We start from the raw sequence: 15,968 nt of genomic DNA on the forward strand, positions 1-15,968 counted from the left end.
CTGTGAGTTGAATGCAATCATCACAGAGAAGTTTCTGTGAAAGCTACTGTCTAGATTTTATGTGAACATATAGCAGTTTCGAAAGATGGCCACAGAGTGGTCCAAATATCCACTTGCAGATCCAACAAAAAGAGTGTTTCAAACTTGAACTATCAAAGCAAGATTCAACTCTGGGATTTGATTGCAAACATCACAAAGAAGTTTCTGAGAATGCTTCTGTTTACTTAGGTGCAGTTATCCCGTTTCCAATGAAATCCTCAGAGAGGTCCAAATATCCACTTGCAGATTCTACAAAAATTGTGTTTCAAACCTGCTCCATCCAAAGGAATGTTCAGCTCTGTGAGTTAAACTCAATGATCCCCAAGAATTTTCTGAGAAAGCTTCTGTCTTGTTTTTATAAGAAGTTATTACCTTTACTACTATAGGCCTCAAAGAGGTCCAAATATCCACTTGCACTTTCTACAAAAAGAGTGTTTCAAACGTGAACTATTAAAGAAATGTTCAACAATGTGAGCTGAATGCAAACATCACGAAGAAAGTTCTGAGAATGCTTCAGTTTAGTTCTGTGATGTTTATCCCGTTTCCAGCGAAATCCTCAGAGAGGTCCAAATATCCACTTGCAGTTTCTACAGAAACAGTGTTTCAAACCTGAACTATCAAAGAAAGGTTCAACACTGTGAGTTGAATGCAAGCATCACGAAGAAGGCTCTGAGAATGCTACTGTCTAGTTTTTATAGGCAGTTATTTCCTTTGTTACCATGGGCCTCAATGCGGTCCATGTCTCCACTTGCAGATTCTACAAAAAGAGAGTTTCCAAACTGCTCTGTCAAGGAGAATGTTCAACTCTGAGACTTGAATGCAATCATCCCAAAGTAGTTTCTGAGAATGCTTCTATCTAGTTTCTACGGGAAGATATTTCCTTTTCCACCACAGTCCGCAAAGCCCTCCAAATGTCCAATTGCAGATTCTAGAAAAAGAGTGTTGCAAAGCTTCTCTCTCAAAAGGAAAGTTCAACTCTGTGAGTTGAATGCAAACATCACAAAGAAGTTTCTGAGAATGTTTCTGTTTAGTTTTTCTGTGAAGATTATCCGGTTTCCATTGAAATCTTCAAAGCGGTCCAAATATCCACTTGCAGATTCCACAGAAAGAGTGTTTGGAAACTGCTGTTTCAAAAGGAACCTTCAACTCTGTGAGTTGAATGCAATCATCACAGAGAAGTTTCTGTGAAAGCTACTGCCTAGATTTTATGTGAAGATATAGCAGTTTCGAAAGAAGGCCACAGAGTGGTCCAAATATCCACTTGCAGATCCAACAAAAAGAGTGCTTCAAACTTGAACTATCAAAGGAAGATTCAACTCTGGGATTTGAATGCAAACATCACAAAGAATTTTCTGAGAATGCTTCTGTTTAGTTAGGTGCAGTTATCCCGTTTCCAACGAAATCCTCAGAGAGGTCCAAATATCCACTTGCAGATTCTACAAAAAGTGTGTTTCAAACCTGCTCCATCCAAAGGAATGTTCAGCTCTGTGAGTTAAACTCAATGATCCCCAAGAATTTTCTGAGAAAGCTTCTGTCTTGTTTTTATAAGAAGTTATTACCTTTACTACTATAGGCCTCAAAGAGGTCCAAATATCCACTTGCACTTTCTACAAAAAGAGTGTTTCAAACGTGAACTATTAAAGAAATGTTCAACAATGTGAGCTGAATGCAAACATCACGAAGAAAGTTCTGAGAATGCTTCAGTTTAGTTCTGTGATGTTTATCCCGTTTCCAGCGAAATCCTCAGAGAGGTCCAAATATCCACTTGCAGTTTCTACAGAAACAGTGTTTCAAACCTGAACTATCAAAGAAAGGTTCAACACTGTGAGTTGAATGCAAGCATCACGAAGAAGGCTCTGAGAATGCTACTGTCTAGTTTTTATAGGCAGTTATTTCCTTTGTTACCATGGGCCTCAATGCGGTCCATGTCTCCACTTGCAGATTCTACAAAAAGAGAGTTTCCAAACTGCTCTGTCAAGGAGAATGTTCAACTCTGAGACTTGAATGCAATCATCCCAAAGTAGTTTCTGAGAATGCTTCTATCTAGTTTCTACGGGAAGATATTTCCTTTTCCACCACAGTCCGCAAAGCCCTCCAAATGTCCAATTGCAGATTCTAGAAAAAGAGTGTTGCAAAGCTTCTCTCTCAAAAGGAAAGTTCAACTCTGTGAGTTGAATGCAAACATCACAAAGAAGTTTCTGAGAATGTTTCTGTTTAGTTTTTCTGTGAAGATTATCCGGTTTCCATTGAAATCTTCAAAGCGGTCCAAATATCCACTTGCAGATTCCACAGAAAGAGTGTTTGGAAACTGCTGTTTCAAAAGGAACCTTCAACTCTGTGAGTTGAATGCAATCATCACAGAGAAGTTTCTGTGAAAGCTACTGCCTAGATTTTATGTGAAGATATAGCAGTTTCGAAAGAAGGCCACAGAGTGGTCCAAATATCCACTTGCAGATCCAACAAAAAGAGTGCTTCAAACTTGAACTATCAAAGGAAGATTCAACTCTGGGATTTGAATGCAAACATCACAAAGAATTTTCTGAGAATGCTTCTGTTTAGTTAGGTGCAGTTATCCCGTTTCCAACGAAATCCTCAGAGAGGTCCAAATATCCACTTGCAGATTCTACAAAAAGTGTGTTTCAAACCTGCTCCATCCAAAGGAATGTTCAGCTCTGTGAGTTAAACTCAATGATCCCCAAGAATTTTCTGAGAAAGCTTCTGTCTTGTTTTTATATGAAGTTATTACCTTTAGTACAATAGGCCTCAAAGAGGTCCAAATATCCACTTGCAGTTTCTACAAAAAGAGTGTTACAAACCTCAATTATCAAAGAATGGTTCAACACTGTAAGTCGAATTCAAACATCACGAAGAAAGTTCTGAGAATGCTTCAGTTTAGTTCTGTGCTGTTTATCCCGTTTCCAACGAAATCCTCAGAGAGTTTCAAATATCCACTTGCAGTTTCTACAGATAGAGTGTTTCAAACCTGAACTATCAAAGAAAGGTTCATCACTGTGAATTGAAATCAAACATCACGAAGAAAGCTCTGAGATTGCTTCTGTTTAGTTACATGTGGTTTATCCCGTTTCCAACGAAATCCTCAGAGAGGTCCAAATGTCCACTGGCAGTTTCTACAAAAAGTGTGTTTCAAACCTCAACTATCAAAGAATGGTTCAACGCTGTGTGTTGAACTCAAACATCACGAAGAAAGTTCTGAGAATGCTTCAGTTTAGTTCTGCGCTGTTTATCCCGTTTCCAACGAAATCCTCAGAGAGGTCCAAATATCCACTTGCAGTTTCTACAGAAACAGTGTTTCAAACCTGAACTATCAAAGAAAGGTTCATCACTGTGAATTGAATGCAAACATCCCGAAGAAAGCTCTGGGAATGCTTCTGTATAGTTACGTGTGGTTTATCCCGTTTCCTACGAAATCCTCAGAGAGGTCCAAATATCCACTTGCAGTTTCTACAAAAAGAGTGTTTCAAACCTCAACTATCAAAGAATGGTTCAACACAGTGAGTTGAATACAAACATCACGAAGAAAGTTCTGACAATGCTTCAGTTTAGTTACGTGCGTTTTATCCCGTTTCCAACGAAATCCTCAGAGAGGTAGAAATATCCACTTGCAGTTTTTACAAAAAGAGTGTTTCAAACCTGAACTATCAAAGAAAGGTTCAACACTGTGAGTTGAATGCAAACATCACGAAGAAAGTTCTGAGAATGCTTCTGTTTAGTTACGTGTGGTTTATCCCGTTTCCAACGAAATCCTCAGAGAGGTCCAAATATCCACTGGCAGTTTCTACAAAAAGAGTGTTTCAAACCTCAACTATCAAAGAATGGTTCAACACTGTGAGTTGAATTCAAACATCACGAAGAAAGTTCTGAGAATGCTTCAGTTTAGTTCTGTGCTGTTTATCCCGTTTCCAACGAAATCCTCAGAGAGTTTCAAATATCCACTTGCAGTTTCTACAGAAAGAGTGTTTCAAACCTGAACTATCAAAGAAAGGTTCAACACTGTGAATTGAATGCAAACATCACGAAGAAAGCTCTGAGAATGCTTCTGTTTAGTTACTTGTGGTTTATCCCGTTTCCTACGAAATCCTCAGAGAGGTCCAAATATCCACTTGCAGTTTCTACAAAAAGAGTTTTTCAAACCTCAACTATCAAAGAATGGTTCAACACAGTGAGTTGAATACAAACATGACGAAGAAAGTTCTGAGAATGCTTCAGTTTAGTTACGCGCGGTTTATCCCGTTTCCAACGAAATCCTCAGAGAGGTCCAAATATCCACTTGCAGATTCTACAAAAAGTGTGTTTCAAACCTGCTCCATCCAAAGGAGTTTTCAGCTCTGTGAGTTAAACTCAATGATCCCCAAGAATTTTCTGAGAAAGCTTCTGTCTTGTTTTTATGTGAAGTTATTACCTTTACTACTATAGGCCTCAAAGAGGTCCAAATATCCACTTGCAGTTTCTACAAAAAGAGTGTTTCAAACCTGAACTATCAAAGACAGGTTCAGCACTGTGAGTTGAATGCAAACGTCACGAAGAAAGTTCTGAGAATGCTTCAGTTTAGTTCTGTGCTGTTTATCCCGTTTCCAACGATATCCTCAGAGAGGTCCAAATATCCACTGGCAGTTTCTACAGAAAGAGTGTTTCAAACCTGAACTATCACAGAAAGTTCAACACTGTGAATTGAATGCAAATATCACGCAGAAAGCTCTGAGAATGCTTCTGTTTAGTTACGTGTAGTTTATCCCGTTTCCTACGAAATCCTCAGAGAGGTCCAAATATCCACTTAAAGTTTCTACAAAAAGAGTGTTTCAAACCTGAACTATCAAAGAAAGGTTCAACACAGTGCGTTGAATGCAAACGTCACGAAGAAAGTTCTGAGAATGCTTCTGTTTAGTTACGTGTGGTTTATCCCGTTTCCTACGAAATCCTCAGAGAGGTCCAAATATCCACTTGCAGCTTCTACAAAAAGAGTGTTTCAAACCTCAACTATCAAAGAATGGTTCAACACAGTGAGTTGAATACAAACATCACGAAGAAAGTTCTGAGAATGCTTCAGTTTAGTTACATGCGGTTTATCCCTTTTCCAACGAAATCCTCAGAGAGGTCCAAATATCCACTTGCAGTTTCTACAGAAACAGTGTTTCAAACCTGAACTATCAAAGAAAGGTTCAACACTGTGAGCTGAATGCAAACATCAGGAAGAAGGTTCTGAGAATGCTTCTGTTCAGTTACATGCGGTTTATACCTTTTCCAACGACATCCTCAGAGAGCTCCAAATATCCACCAGCAGATACTACAAAAAGTGTGTTTCAAACCTGCTCCATCCAAAGGAGTTTTCAGCTCTGTGAGTTAAACTCAATGATCCCCAAGAATTTTCTGAGAAAGATTCTGTCTTGTTTTTGTATGAAGTTATTACCTTTAGTACTATAGGAATCAAAGAGTTCCAAATGTCCACTTGCAGTTTCTACAAAAAGAGTGTTTCAAACCTGAACTATCAAAGAAAGGTTCAACACTGTGAGCTGAATGCAAACATCACGAAGAAAGCTCTGAGTATGCTTCAGTTTAGTTCTGTGCTGTTTATCCCGTTTCCAACGAAATCCTCAGAGGGGTCCAAATATCCACTTGCAGTTTCTACAGAAACAGTGTTTCAAACCTGAACTATCAAAGAAAGGTTCAACACTGTGAGTTGAATGCAAGCATCACGAAGAAGGCTCTGAGAATGCTACTGTCTAGTTTTTATAGGCAGTTATTTCCTTTGTTACCATGGGCCTCAATGCGGTCCATGTCTCCACTTGCAGATTCTACAAAAAGAGAGTTTCCAAACTGCTCTGTCAAAGAGAATGTTCAACTCTGTGACTTGAATGCAATCATCTCAAAGTAGTTTCTGATAATGCTTCTAACTAGTTTCTACGGGAAGATATTTCCTTTTCCACCACAGGCCTCAGAGCCCTCCAAATATCCACTTGCAGATTCTAGAAAAAGAGTGTTGCAAAGCTTCTCTCTCAAAAGGAAAGTTCAACTCTGTGAGTTGAATGCAAACATCACAAAGAAGTTTCTGAGAATGTTTCTGTTTAGTTTTTCTGTGAAGATTATCCGGTTTCCATTGAAATCTTCAAAGCGGTCCAAATATCCACTTGCAGATTCCACAGAAAGAGTGTTTGGAAACTGCTGTTTCAAAAGGAACCTTCAACTCTGTGAGTTGAATGCAATCATCACAGAGAAGTTTCTGTGAAAGCTACTGCCTAGATTTTATGTGAAGATATAGCAGTTTCGAAAGAAGGCCACAGAGTGGTCCAAATATCCACTTGCAGATCCAACCAAAAGAGTGCTTCAAACTTGAACTATCAAAGGAAGATTCAACTCTGGGATTTGAATGCAAACATCACAAAGAATTTTCTGAGAATGCTTCTGTTTAGTTAGGTGCAGTTATCCCGTTTCCAACGAAATCCTCAGAGAGGTCCAAATATCCACTTGCAGATTCTACAAAAAGTGTGTTTCAAACCTGCTCCATCCAAAGGAATTTTCAGCTCTGTGAGTTAAACTCAATGATCCCCAAGAATTTTCTGAGAAAGCTTCTGTCTTGTTTTTATGTGAAGTTATTACCTTTACTACTATAGGCCTCAAAGAGGTCCAAATATCCACTTGCAGTTTCTACAAAAAGAGTGTTTCAAACCTGAACTATCAAAGACAGGTTCAGCACTGTGAGTTGAATGCAAACGTCACGAAGAAAGTTCTGAGAATGCTTCTGTTTAGTAACATGTGGTTTATCCCGTTTCCAAAGGAATCCTCAGAGAGGCCCAAATATCCACTGGCAGTTTCTACAGAAAGAGTGTTTCAAACCTGAACTATCACAGAAAGTTTCAACACTGTGAATTGAATGGAAATATCACGCAGAAAGCTCTGAGAATGCTTCTGTTTAGTGACGTGTGGTTTATCCCGTTTCCTACGAAATCCTCAGAGAGGTCCAAATATCCACTTGCAGTTTCTACAAAAAGAGTGTTTCAAACCTCAACTATCAAAGAATGGTTCAACACAGTGAGTTGAACACAAACATCACGAAGAAAGTTCTGAGAATGATTCAGTTTAGTTACGTGCGGTTTATCCCGTTTCCAACGAAATCCTCAGAGAGGTCCAAATATCCACTTGCAGTTTCTACAGAAACAGTGTTTCAAACCTGAACTATCAAAGAAAGGTTCAACACTGTGAGTTGAATGCAAGCATCACGAAGAAGGTTCTGAGAATGCTACTGTCTAGTTTTTATAGGCAGTTATTTCCTTTGTTACCATGGGCCTCAATGCGGTCCATGTCTCCACTTGCAGATTCTACAAAAAGAGAGTTTCCAAACTGCTCTGTCAAAGAGAATGTTCAACTCTGATACTTGAATGCAATCATCCCAAAGTAGTTTCTGAGAATGCTTCTGTCTAGTTTCTACGGGAAGATATTTCCTTTTCCACCACAGGCCTCAAAGCCCTCCAAATGTCCACTTGCAGATTCTAGAAAAAGAGTGTTGCAAAGCTTCTCTCTCAAAAGGAAAGTTCAACTCTGTGAGTTGAATGCAAACATCACAAAGAAGTTTCTGAGAATGTTTCTGTTTAGCTTTTCTGTGAAGATTATCCCGTTTCCAATGAAATCTTCAAAGCGGTCCAAATATCCACTTGCAGATTCCACAGAAAGAGTGTTTGGAGACTGCTGTTTCAAAAGGAACCTTCAACTCTGTGAGTTGAATGCAATCATCACAGAGAAGTTTCTGTGAAAGCTACTGTCTAGATTTTATGTGAACATATAGCAGTTTCGAAAGATGGCCACAGAGTGGTCCAAATATCCACTTGCAGATCCAACAAAAAGAGTGTTTCAAACTTGAACTATCAAAGCAAGATTCAACTCTGGGATTTGATTGCAAACATCACAAAGAAGTTTCTGAGAATGCTTCTGTTTACTTAGGTGCAGTTATCCCGTTTCCAATGAAATCCTCAGAGAGGTCCAAATATCCACTTGCAGATTCTACAAAAATTGTGTTTCAAACCTGCTCCATCCAAAGGAATGTTCAGCTCTGTGAGTTAAACTCAATGATCCCCAAGAATTTTCTGAGAAAGCTTCTGTCTTGTTTTTATAAGAAGTTATTACCTTTACTACTATAGGCCTCAAAGAGGTCCAAATATCCACTTGCACTTTCTACAAAAAGAGTGTTTCAAACGTGAACTATTAAAGAAATGTTCAACAATGTGAGCTGAATGCAAACATCACGAAGAAAGTTCTGAGAATGCTTCAGTTTAGTTCTGTGATGTTTATCCCGTTTCCAGCGAAATCCTCAGAGAGGTCCAAATATCCACTTGCAGTTTCTACAGAAACAGTGTTTCAAACCTGAACTATCAAAGAAAGGTTCAACACTGTGAGTTGAATGCAAGCATCACGAAGAAGGCTCTGAGAATGCTACTGTCTAGTTTTTATAGGCAGTTATTTCCTTTGTTACCATGGGCCTCAATGCGGTCCATGTCTCCACTTGCAGATTCTACAAAAAGAGAGTTTCCAAACTGCTCTGTCAAGGAGAATGTTCAACTCTGAGACTTGAATGCAATCATCCCAAAGTAGTTTCTGAGAATGCTTCTATCTAGTTTCTACGGGAAGATATTTCCTTTTCCACCACAGTCCGCAAAGCCCTCCAAATGTCCAATTGCAGATTCTAGAAAAAGAGTGTTGCAAAGCTTCTCTCTCAAAAGGAAAGTTCAACTCTGTGAGTTGAATGCAAACATCACAAAGAAGTTTCTGAGAATGTTTCTGTTTAATTTTTCTGTGAAGATTATCCCGTTTCCAATGAAATCTTCAAAGCGGTCCAAATATCCACTTGCAGATTCCACAGAAAGAGTGTTTGGAGACTGCTGTTTCAAAAGGAACCTTCAACTCTGTGAGTTGAATGCAATCATCACAGAGAAGTTTCTGTGAAAGCTACTGTCTAGATTTTATGTGAACATATAGCAGTTTCGAAAGATGGCCACAGAGTGGTCCAAATATCCACTTGCAGATCCAACAAAAAGAGTGTTTCAAACTTGAACTATCAAAGCAAGATTCAACTCTGGGATTTGATTGCAAACATCACAAAGAAGTTTCTGAGAATGCTTCTGTTTAGTTAGGTGCAGTTATCCCGTTTCCAATGAAATCCTCAGAGAGGTCCAAATATCCACTTGCAGATTCTACAAAAAGTGTGTTTCAAACCTGCTCCATCCAAAGGAATGTTCAGCTCTGTGAGTTAAACTCAATGATCCCCAAGAATTTTCTGAGAAAGCTTCTGTCTTGTTTTTATAAGAAGCTATTACCTTTACTACTATAGGCCTCAAAGAGGTCCAAATATCCACTTGCACTTTCTACAAAAAGAGTGTTTCAAACGTGAACTATTAAAGAAATGTTCAACAATGTGAGCTGAATGCAAACATCACGAAGAAAGTTCTGAGAATGCTTCAGTTTAGTTCTGTGATGTTTATCCCGTTTCCAGCGAAATCCTCAGAGAGGTCCAATTATCCACTTGCAGTTTCTACAGAAACAGTGTTTCAAACCTGAACTATCAAAGACAGGTTCAGCACTGTGAGTTGAATGCAAACGTCACGAAGAAAGTTCTGAGAATGCTTCTGTTTAGTAACATGTGGTTTATCCCGTTTCCAAAGGAATCCTCAGAGAGGCCCAAATATCCACTGGCAGTTTCTACAGAAAGAGTGTTTCAAACCTGAACTATCACAGAAAGTTTCAACACTGTGAATTGAATGGAAATATCACGCAGAAAGCTCTGAGAATGCTTCTGTTTAGTGACGTGTGGTTTATCCCGTTTCCTACGAAATCCTCAGAGAGGTCCAAATATCCACTTGCAGTTTCTACAAAAAGAGTGTTTCAAACCTCAACTATCAAAGAATGGTTCAACACAGTGAGTTGAACACAAACATCACGAAGAAAGTTCTGAGAATGATTCAGTTTAGTTACGTGCGGTTTATCCCGTTTCCAACGAAATCCTCAGAGAGGTCCAAATATCCACTTGCAGTTTCTACAGAAACAGTGTTTCAAACCTGAACTATCAAAGAAAGGTTCAACACTGTGAGTTGAATGCAAGCATCACGAAGAAGGTTCTGAGAATGCTACTGTCTAGTTTTTATAGGCAGTTATTTCCTTTGTTACCATGGGCCTCAATGCGGTCCATGTCTCCACTTGCAGATTCTACAAAAAGAGAGTTTCCAAACTGCTCTGTCAAAGAGAATGTTCAACTCTGATACTTGAATGCAATCATCCCAAAGTAGTTTCTGAGAATGCTTCTGTCTAGTTTCTACGGGAAGATATTTCCTTTTCCACCACAGGCCTCAAAGCCCTCCAAATGTCCACTTGCAGATTCTAGAAAAAGAGTGTTGCAAAGCTTCTCTCTCAAAAGGAAAGTTCAACTCTGTGAGTTGAATGCAAACATCACAAAGAAGTTTCTGAGAATGTTTCTGTTTAGCTTTTCTGTGAAGATTATCCCGTTTCCAATGAAATCTTCAAAGCGGTCCAAATATCCACTTGCAGATTCCACAGAAAGAGTGTTTGGAGACTGCTGTTTCAAAAGGAACCTTCAACTCTGTGAGTTGAATGCAATCATCACAGAGAAGTTTCTGTGAAAGCTACTGTCTAGATTTTATGTGAACATATAGCAGTTTCGAAAGATGGCCACAGAGTGGTCCAAATATCCACTTGCAGATCCAACAAAAAGAGTGTTTCAAACTTGAACTATCAAAGCAAGATTCAACTCTGGGATTTGATTGCAAACATCACAAAGAAGTTTCTGAGAATGCTTCTGTTTACTTAGGTGCAGTTATCCCGTTTCCAATGAAATCCTCAGAGAGGTCCAAATATCCACTTGCAGATTCTACAAAAATTGTGTTTCAAACCTGCTCCATCCAAAGGAATGTTCAGCTCTGTGAGTTAAACTCAATGATCCCCAAGAATTTTCTGAGAAAGCTTCTGTCTTGTTTTTATAAGAAGTTATTACCTTTACTACTATAGGCCTCAAAGAGGTCCAAATATCCACTTGCACTTTCTACAAAAAGAGTGTTTCAAACGTGAACTATTAAAGAAATGTTCAACAATGTGAGCTGAATGCAAACATCACGAAGAAAGTTCTGAGAATGCTTCAGTTTAGTTCTGTGATGTTTATCCCGTTTCCAGCGAAATCCTCAGAGAGGTCCAAATATCCACTTGCAGTTTCTACAGAAACAGTGTTTCAAACCTGAACTATCAAAGAAAGGTTCAACACTGTGAGTTGAATGCAAGCATCACGAAGAAGGCTCTGAGAATGCTACTGTCTAGTTTTTATAGGCAGTTATTTCCTTTGTTACCATGGGCCTCAATGCGGTCCATGTCTCCACTTGCAGATTCTACAAAAAGAGAGTTTCCAAACTGCTCTGTCAAGGAGAATGTTCAACTCTGAGACTTGAATGCAATCATCCCAAAGTAGTTTCTGAGAATGCTTCTATCTAGTTTCTACGGGAAGATATTTCCTTTTCCACCACAGTCCGCAAAGCCCTCCAAATGTCCAATTGCAGATTCTAGAAAAAGAGTGTTGCAAAGCTTCTCTCTCAAAAGGAAAGTTCAACTCTGTGAGTTGAATGCAAACATCACAAAGAAGTTTCTGAGAATGTTTCTGTTTAGTTTTTCTGTGAAGATTATCCGGTTTCCATTGAAATCTTCAAAGCGGTCCAAATATCCACTTGCAGATTCCACAGAAAGAGTGTTTGGAAACTGCTGTTTCAAAAGGAACCTTCAACTCTGTGAGTTGAATGCAATCATCACAGAGAAGTTTCTGTGAAAGCTACTGCCTAGATTTTATGTGAAGATATAGCAGTTTCGAAAGAAGGCCACAGAGTGGTCCAAATATCCACTTGCAGATCCAACAAAAAGAGTGCTTCAAACTTGAACTATCAAAGGAAGATTCAACTCTGGGATTTGAATGCAAACATCACAAAGAATTTTCTGAGAATGCTTCTGTTTAGTTAGGTGCAGTTATCCCGTTTCCAACGAAATCCTCAGAGAGGTCCAAATATCCACTTGCAGATTCTACAAAAAGTGTGTTTCAAACCTGCTCCATCCAAAGGAATGTTCAGCTCTGTGAGTTAAACTCAATGATCCCCAAGAATTTTCTGAGAAAGCTTCTGTCTTGTTTTTATAAGAAGTTATTACCTTTACTACTATAGGCCTCAAAGAGGTCCAAATATCCACTTGCACTTTCTACAAAAAGAGTGTTTCAAACGTGAACTATTAAAGAAATGTTCAACAATGTGAGCTGAATGCAAACATCACGAAGAAAGTTCTGAGAATGCTTCAGTTTAGTTCTGTGATGTTTATCCCGTTTCCAGCGAAATCCTCAGAGAGGTCCAAATATCCACTTGCAGTTTCTACAGAAACAGTGTTTCAAACCTGAACTATCAAAGAAAGGTTCAACACTGTGAGTTGAATGCAAGCATCACGAAGAAGGCTCTGAGAATGCTACTGTCTAGTTTTTATAGGCAGTTATTTCCTTTGTTACCATGGGCCTCAATGGGGTCCATGTCTCCACTTGCAGATTCTACAAAAAGAGAGTTTCCAAACTGCTCTGTCAAGGAGAATGTTCAACTCTGAGACTTGAATGCAATCATCCCAAAGTAGTTTCTGAGAATGCTTCTGTCTAGTTTCTACGGGAAGATATTTCCTTTTCCACCACAGTCCGCAAAGCCCTCCAAATGTCCAATTGCAGATTCTAGAAAAAGAGTGTTGCAAAGCTTCTCTCTCAAAAGGAAAGTTCAACTCTGTGAGTTGAATGCAAACATCACAAAGAAGTTTCTGAGAATGTTTCTGTTTAATTTTTCTGTGAAGATTATCCCGTTTCCAATGAAATCTTCAAAGCGGTCCAAATATCCACTTGCAGATTCCACAGAAAGAGTGTTTGGAGACTGCTGTTTCAAAAGGAACCTTCAACTCTGTGAGTTGAATGCAATCATCACAGAGAAGTTTCTGTGAAAGCTACTGTCTAGATTTTATGTGAACATATAGCAGTTTCGAAAGATGGCCACAGAGTGGTCCAAATATCCACTTGCAGATCCAACAAAAAGAGTGTTTCAAACTTGAACTATCAAAGCAAGATTCAACTCTGGGATTTGATTGCAAACATCACAAAGAAGTTTCTGAGAATGCTTCTGTTTAGTTAGGTGCAGTTATCCCGTTTCCAATGAAATCCTCAGAGAGGTCCAAATATCCACTTGCAGATTCTACAAAAAGTGTGTTTCAAACCTGCTCCATCCAAAGGAATGTTCAGCTCTGTGAGTTAAACTCAATGATCCCCAAGAATTTTCTGAGAAAGCTTCTGTCTTGTTTTTATAAGAAGCTATTACCTTTACTACTATAGGCCTCAAAGAGGTCCAAATATCCACTTGCACTTTCTACAAAAAGAGTGTTTCAAACGTGAACTATTAAAGAAATGTTCAACAATGTGAGCTGAATGCAAACATCACGAAGAAAGTTCTGAGAATGCTTCAGTTTAGTTCTGTGATGTTTATCCCGTTTCCAGCGAAATCCTCAGAGAGGTCCAATTATCCACTTGCAGTTTCTACAGAAACAGTGTTTCAAACCTGAACTATCAAAGAAAGGTTCAACACTGTGAGTTGAATGCAAGCATCACAAAGAAGGCTCTGAGAATGCTACTGTCTAGTTTTTATAGGCAGTTATTTCCTTTGTTACCATGGGCCTCAATGCGGTCCATGTCTCCACTTGCAGATTCTACAAAAAGAGAGTTTCCAAACTGCTCTGTCAAGGAGAATGTTCAACTCTGAGACTTGAATGCAATCATCCCAAAGTAGTTTCTGAGAATGCTTCTATCTAGTTTCTACGGGAAGATATTTCCTTTTCCACCACAGTCCGCAAAGCCCTCCAAATGTCCAATTGCAGATTCTAGAAAAAGAGTGTTGCAAAGCTTCTCTCTCAAAAGGAAAGTTCAACTCTGTGAGTTGAATGCAAACATCACAAAGAAGTTTCTGAGAATGTTTCTGTTTAGTTTTTCTGTGAAGATTATCCGGTTTCCATTGAAATCTTCAAAGCGGTCCAAATATCCACTTGCAGATTCCACAGAAAGAGTGTTTGGAAACTGCTGTTTCAAAAGGAACCTTCAACTCTGTGAGTTGAATGCAATCATCACAGAGAAGTTTCTGTGAAAGCTACTGCCTAGATTTTATGTGAAGATATAGCAGTTTCGAAAGAAGGCCACAGAGTGGTCCAAATATCCACTTGCAGATCCAACAAAAAGAGTGCTTCAAACTTGAACTATCAAAGGAAGATTCAACTCTGGGATTTGAATGCAAACATCACAAAGAATTTTCTGAGAATGCTTCTGTTTAGTTAGGTGCAGTTATCCCGTTTCCAACGAAATCCTCAGAGAGGTCCAAATATCCACTTGCAGATTCTACAAAAATTGTGTTTCAAACCTGCTCCATCCAAAGGAATGTTCAGCTCTGTGAGTTAAACTCAATGATCCCCAAGAATTTTCTGAGAAAGCTTCTGTCTTGTTTTTATGTGAAGTTATTACCTTTACTACTATAGGCCTCAAAGAGGTCCAAATATCCACTTGCAGTTTCTACAAAAAGAGTGTTTCAAACCTGAACTATCAAAGACAGGTTCAGCACTGTGAGTTGAATGCAAACGTCACGAAGAAAGTTCTGAGAATGCTTCTGTTTAGTAACATGTGGTTTATCCCGTTTCCAAAGGAATCCTCAGAGAGGCCCAAATATCCACTGGCAGTTTCTACAGAAAGAGTGTTTCAAACCTGAACTATCACAGAAAGGTTCAACACTGTGAATTGAATGGAAATATCACGCAGAAAGCTCTGAGAATGCTTCTGTTTAGTGACGTGTGGTTTATCCCGTTTCCTACGAAATCCTCAGAGAGGTCCAAATATCCACTTGCAGTTTCTTCAAAAAGAGTGTTTCAAACCTCAACTATCAAAGAATGGTTCAACACAGTGAGTTGAACACAAACATCACGAAGAAAGTTCTGAGAATGATTCAGTTTAGTTACGTGCGGTTTATCCCGTTTCCAACGAAATCCTCAGAGAGGTCCAAATATCCACTTGCAGTTTCTACAGAAACAGTGTTTCAAACCTGAACTATCAAAGAAAGGTTCAACACTGTGAGTTGAATGCAAGCATCACGAAGAAGGTTCTGAGAATGCTACTGTCTAGTTTTTATAGGCAGTTATTTCCTTTGTTACCATGGGCCTCAATGCGGTCCATGTCTCCACTTGCAGATTCTACAAAAAGAGAGTTTCCAAACTGCTCTGTCAAAGAGAATGTTCAACTCTGATACTTGAATGCAATCATCCCAAAGTAGTTTCTGAGAATGCTTCTGTCTAGTTTCTACGGGAAGATATTTCCTTTTCCACCACAGGCCTCAAAGCCCTCCAAATGTCCACTTGCAGATTCTAGAAAAAGAGTGTTGCAAAGCTTCTCTCTCAAAAGGAAAGTTCAACTCTGTGAGTTGAATGCAAACATCACAAAGAAGTTTCTGAGAATGTTTCTGTTTAGCTTTTCTGTGAAGATTATCCCGTTTCCAATGAAATCTTCAAAGCGGTCCAAATATCCACTTGCAGATTCCACAGAAAGAGTGTTTGGAGACTGCTGTTTCAAAAGGAACCTTCAACTCTGTGAGTTGAATGCAATCATCACAGAGAAGTTTCTGTGAAAGCTACTGTCTAGATTTTATGTGAACATATAGCAGTTTCGAAAGATGGCCACAGAGTGGTCCAAATATCCACTTGCAGATCCAACAAAAAGAGTGTTTCAAACTTGAACTATCAAAGCAAGATTCAACTCTGGGATTTGATTGCAAACATCACAAAGAAGTTTCTGAGAATGCTTCTGTTTAGTTAGGTGCAGTTATCCCGTTTCCAAT

The sequence above is a fragment of the Pan paniscus genome, chromosome 19 (genome assembly GCF_029289425.2).
Source record: "Pan paniscus chromosome 19, NHGRI_mPanPan1-v2.0_pri, whole genome shotgun sequence".
NCBI lineage: Eukaryota > Metazoa > Chordata > Mammalia > Primates > Hominidae > Pan > Pan paniscus.